This window comes from Cervus canadensis, chromosome 7 (genome assembly GCF_019320065.1).
Source record: "Cervus canadensis isolate Bull #8, Minnesota chromosome 7, ASM1932006v1, whole genome shotgun sequence".
Taxonomy (NCBI): domain Eukaryota; kingdom Metazoa; phylum Chordata; class Mammalia; order Artiodactyla; family Cervidae; genus Cervus; species Cervus canadensis.
In genome coordinates this window covers 61,093,216-61,099,215 of record NC_057392.1, presented here as the reverse complement: position 1 = coordinate 61,099,215, position 6,000 = coordinate 61,093,216, and the positions used below count along the sequence as shown (strand labels likewise).

Below are 6,000 nucleotides of genomic sequence, written 5' to 3'. Positions count from 1 at the left end.
GATGTTTTACTAAGTGAGCTAAGGAGAATTTTAGAATCATGTAATTTACTCTGGAGGCATTTACTGTACATAGCTATAGTGATGGTAATTTCTTTCATTGTTGAAGTGAAAAGATAACCATCAATCAGCTGTCAATTGGTCAATTGCAGAAGTGATGAAAAGAAACTGGTAGGAACAATCACTTCTGTGGCTACCTAGACCATTTGCAGGCTTAAGAAAAGTATGGGAACTGGATTGCATCTTAAAAAGGGATTGGACCAGATTTCTAAAAGGTTAATAGGCATAACTTCCTCGCATAGAATGGCTTTGCAGTTAAACATGATCAGGAAATGCATTTAAAAACAATGAAAAATTTAAATGACATGGGGTCAAAAAGTTTTAAAAATGTATTAAACTAGGTATCAGGAAAGTAAGCCCCCAAATTTCGGAGTTCAGTGTGTTCTTAATGGAGGAAATAAATATAGTATATTAATAATCCAACACAAGTATTTTAGAACAAATTAATGAAAATTATTTTGTACTAAGCCCTTAGCATCAATATGGGTACTTTGAAATGAACTTTCCAGATATTTATCATAAGAAATTGAAAGTCCAAGTTAATTTTAAACACTGTTATTAGCAAATTTCTACAAATATTTTAATGTTTTAAACCTATGGAAGCTCATATAAAGGTTAAGATAAATTTAAAAATCATTAACTTGCATAAAAGGCAAGTGGCACTTTGGGATTTAGTGTTACAAGCAAGATTTCATTTTAATTTATCCTATTTACCTAAGAATAGCAATGTTACTGATTTATTCTGAAAGAGTTTCCCCCACACACACAGTGATTTTTTTTTTTTTTTTTTTTTACTGTGGTAGGTAATAAAAAGGATTACAGGCCCCCAGAAGGATGAGATATCATCAGTTTGTAATCCAGCCCATGGTTTCCTAGATACCGTATTGTCTATTCTGTTCCGCTATGTGAAAAATGTTGAATATCAACAATGGGTTTCAGTGCTGTATTGTTGAGTTTTGTATGAACTAATCTAGCTTCACTAAGGAAAAAAAAAAAGAAAGAAAAGAAAAGAAAGAAAGAAGAAAAAAAGAGGAAAAAAAAAAGAACCACAGCTTTGGACAAAAGTCTATAGCCAGTGCATTTGAAACTCCCCTTGCACAAGGGCTGACTGTAGCTGGGGAAAGACAGTTTACTCATTTGCTCTCTCCTTTCATACAGTCAGCTGGCCCTCTTCTCAGGTGTAGATCACCTATTATCATTTCACCTGTTTTGATTCTCTGATGAGGCAAGTCCCAGGACTTATCAGCAGGGATAGGCCTCATTGACAAGACAGCTCTGTTCAGTATCTGGAAGGTAAGCCATTTGCGCAACTTCTCTGCTGTAGTGTGCTGGCCTAGCTCTAGAACTTTTGCAGCATATCACTTATTTTTAACTTTCACTTTTTTCTTCTCTTTTCTTCTTTTGGAGAAAGAAAGCCTGACAGGTTTCTCCGGGAAAGTGACCATCCATGGAATGAATGAAATGTTCCCTTTCTATTTCTGTAAGTAATTGACTTGTAACTAAAAATTGAACTGGCTGCTATGTCAACTGCAATGTGAGCTGCTGCTGGCACAGGTGTTGCTTACTCTTTAGCCTGGAAAGAAAAGGGGCTTAACCTGTGATTAAATTTCAAGTCAATTGACCTCAACAAAATAGTACATAATTCTCACTTGCCTACTGAACGGCCTGAGTCTCATTTTGACCCTGATTCTGGCACCTGCTTTTTTAATGTTTGGTATAGCTAAAGCTAGAGGTTGCTCTTTTGGTTACAAATAAAGTGGGAGGAGAGTAGTTCTAAGCAAATAACAAATGATGGTCAGTCGACCAAGTCTTTAATCCAGTACTCAATGTGTTCTATTTCTTTAATGAATTAACTGTAAGTCATGTAAATTATTATTCAAACTTTTGTTTTAAAAAGTATGGGTTCATGGGCAACCATTTTATTACTAAAGACATACAGTAAATCCAAATCAATGAATTACAAACAAGCAAAAGAGGTGAGAATTATGATGCTTTCAAATGCTTAAGTTTGATTATGTAACCTATCACAGGCTCTCTAAATAAGACTTGTACTTTAGTGATTTTTTTAGCCCTAGGAATTATATAGCAGCATTGTTTTACCTAGAATTATCACAGTTATCCAAGTAGGAGAGGAGCAAGTTTCTGTAAATAAACAAAAAACTGTTGAACTTTAGCAAAATGACCCTATTTGAGTTCTTGGAGAAAAACCTCTATTTCCAAAAAGCAAAATAAAAATTAATGACATCTAAAATTACCATTTACACTTGAAGCTATTCTCCATTTTATGTAAAACGGTTGCACGCTAAGAACTGGTCCATAAGAGGAGACCAGCCTGGACTGTTGTTGTTTCTTCCTCATCTCCTTTTTAACCTGAGAATTAGAAGAAAGTGCTGATGATGCTTGCTTAACCCTGCTTTTAGTGCCAGGCTGTGACCAGCTCTCTGTGAAACCATTTCTGACCCTCTGCTTGCAGTGTTGAGCCTGAATTTTTCCCCTTCCTTGCCCATCACTGTCAGTCAATTATAGGATTGAACTGAACCAGAAAATCTGGTACAGTCTGGTAATTAGTACAAAGGGTTTCCAGTCTAGTGTAAAGACGGGGATGCAAGAGCCCCAGCAGTCACAGAAATCGTTTTGATTGGCCGTGGACACTGCCTTTTAGTGCTGCTCGGTGACTTCCTAAAGATGCTGCCTCCTACCCTACAGGTCTTCTCCTTTAAGTACATTATGGACCTTTTTTAAAGTCGTGTGTCTGTGTATGTGTGTGTGTGTCTTTTTTTAGATCCAACTTCTCCCATTTTTAGTCTGTCATTTTTGCCTATCAAACAGACACATTTTGACTTGCCCAACAAAGAACCAAGTTATCAACACTCACAGAAACTGACATTTTTAATTCAGGCTTCATTATGTCTTTGAATTATGACAGTGAAGAACAAAGACATTTTAAGAGTTTTTTCATTATTTTTTTTAAATCCAGCATGGGGATGTTTATCTTTCTTTAGTATTCATATTTCCTTTTCTACTTTTATTCTCAGTAATATATAATTAGCATTATCAAAACCATCAGCTATTATCCTTTATGACTTTTGACCTTTATTTTTTTAATATGTGTCAAGCTAGAGCACTCTCTAAAATAAGTAAAAACGCTTTCAGAGATTTCAGTGAAATATTTTAGGGTTATAAAAACAATGAAATAATTTAAAACATGAATCTCTTTTAAATATCAATGTTACATGATAAACAAATAACATGATAAAACTATAGTCACACAATAAATTTCAGAAAAAAATTATTTTGTAAAACAAACTTGTATTTGATGTTAAGTGAAATTTTATAATCTATATTTCATCACACATTTTTAAACTACTACCATGGAGTTCTTGGCTTAATATCAATGCTACTTTTAGGTAAATCATATATTTTTTTGCAGAAGCAAACATTCTCTTTGATTATAAATTACAAAAACTCATTAGTCACACATTAAATGCAGCAAAAGTGTTTGGTAGCTTGTCAGTGTAAACAAATGCCTGCCTTCAAAAGATAGATATATGTATATTTAAGGGCAAATTTAATGTCTGCCACCCTGTACAAAACTGCAAAAGCAACAGTCCCCAATATAACAGAAGCAAAAGAAAAAACAAGGTTTTTCATTTCCAAGAATGCTATCCTTAGCACAATCTGAATCATGATTTTATTTGTGATGCATGTGTATTGTGAATCTTCTAAAGGCCCATTTACTTACCCACATCTTAATGTAGCTTTAAATATCTGTTTTATCCTACATACAATCTTAACAAAAGTAGTTATGTTACCACGTCTGATACTGATTTTTACATGTCTGGCTTTGCTATTAAATTTCAAGAAGGTTAATATTGCTTTTGTAACCCCTGTCACAAGTAATGTATTTTTCCAGTAAACATGTCATAATTTTAAAGGCTGTTCAAGAAGCAGTACTTCTGTTGAAATAGTTCTGCACTCATTTTTCTATTGTTTTTTTAACCATAATATAGTGTATGCTTTGAAAAGAATACGCATATTTATGTAATTAACACTTTTTGTTTTTAGTAAAACCTTGCTCATTAAAAATAAGAGTCTTAGAAACCGTATAAATGGGCAACTTCTCAGTGACAATATTTGCATTCAAATTTAATCCACCATCATGTTGGTATCTTGAAATGTATCCATAAAGTGACTGAGGGAAGGATATATTCTGGTAATATTTTTCTTATGTTTTAATCTAAAATATATGATGAAATTTAAAAGGTGCTTGCCACATGTGGTGTGGCAGTATTCTACATTCTGTAATAGCTAAATGCTGTGTGAGTCTGTATAACATTACAGGGGTTCACAGGCTTTAATATGGACACAAATATTCTTTTCTGCTTCAGTCTTACTTCAAGTGGTAGGAATAAGGATCGGGTAAAACTAAAGATTATCTAACCTCATGATTCTCAAACTATGTTCCTTTGAGTTCTTGGGCTCTCGGGATACTTAGGGCCATAGAGGAAGGGAGGCCAAGTAGCCTCTTACCTCTTGTCTTTATCTGCTGTGACTATTAGAGTTCCATGTAAAATGGGATAACCATGCTGGAAGGAAGAAATAAATATCTTATGGATAAAGAAATGTTATCCATGAGATAACCAGGGTTTACTTAATGTACCACTCTGAGTCAGTAACAATGTCAATTTTTTGGCCCAGTTTCTTGTGCCTTAGTCTTAAACTCACTCTACTAAACCACAATAAACTTTCCCTACACATCTATAGGTCTTTTTGCATAGTCATCCTAAACAATATCACTAAAAACACATACTAAGAGATCCATAAGTCAATGTTCAAAACCAAGATACTTACTGAAAATACAGCATCTAGATAGGTAATACAATTGAGTAACAGGTTGTAGCCCCAAATCATGCCCTTTATTTGGCAATAACATTACATTTTTGGTTCATTATTGTAGCCCTTAGGTAAAATATTGATTCATTTATTTTTAGTAAAGTAGTATTTGGGCAGTATTTTTAAACTTTTAATTGTGATTTTAAAAAACAGAACATAAAATTAACCATCTTAACTATTTTTATGTGTAAAATTCAGTACTGTTAACTGTATTAACATTTTGTGCTTGAGGGTATCCTGTACAGTGAAAGAAATTAGAACTTAAATTCAAAAGAGAATTTAAGGAAGTAAAGTTGAATGAAGATGCTACTTTTCCCAAACTGTGTTTTATGGAATAGTTTTTCTATAAGATGTGCCAAGTAAAAGAGGAACATGATCAAATAATCTTTAAAACGTAGCATGTTATATCCTGCTCTAAGAAATTTACAGTGACAATTTGGACCTGAAAAACTGAGAAATCATATTGTAAAGATCTCTTTGAACTTTGTATAATATAGATTATTTTTGTATAATATAGATAATAAACAATTTTTTTCATAGACTTTCCTCACCTATTTTGCATTTTAAAAATCTATCTATTCTTCAGAGCTAATGTTTCGTTAAATATGTTTTGGGAAATTCTCTAGTAGAACTTTTGCAGATTAAAGAAAAAGACCTACAAGGTAATGCTTATGTTATTTATGTTAACTGGTCCTGTATTTACCCATCCTTTATCCTCATTTTTTGGACAGGATATTAATAGACATCCCATTAATTCAATCACTCAACAAATATTTAGGCACAATACTAAATGCCAGGAGTAGAGCAGTGAGGAAACCAATCGGGGCCCATGATCTTACAGAGCTTCAGGAAAAAAATCACCACAAGTGCTCCAGTGTCTAAAAAAGAGAAAAAAAGAAATAGAAGAAGCACAAGCAATTTTAGCTGTCTCTGGCACTCACATGTGGTTATGTTTGTTTTCCCTAATTCTAAAATGAGAGAAGGGGGAAAGGAAAAAAGAAAAGCAGAATATCAATCCAAAAGTTTACAATCTGTTCTTTGAATAGAGAT

The 6,000-nt window shown here is 33.4% G+C and overlaps 1 long non-coding RNA gene across 3 annotated transcripts in view; it reads left to right on the top strand.

Moving 5' to 3' along the window:
- Positions 1–965: 965 nt before the first annotated feature.
- The window catches only part of LOC122444891, a 131,606-nt gene continuing 126,571 nt past the window's right edge, over positions 966–6,000 (top strand). For 2 of the 3 annotated variants that reach the window (XR_006270377.1, XR_006270378.1), the window contains exons 1-2: positions 1,187–1,350; positions 1,469–1,537. This is a non-coding gene — a long non-coding RNA (uncharacterized LOC122444891). Of the gene's footprint in view, positions 1,351–1,464; positions 1,538–6,000 lie in introns of all 3 variants that reach the window. The other variant, XR_006270379.1, reaches the window with a different exon arrangement.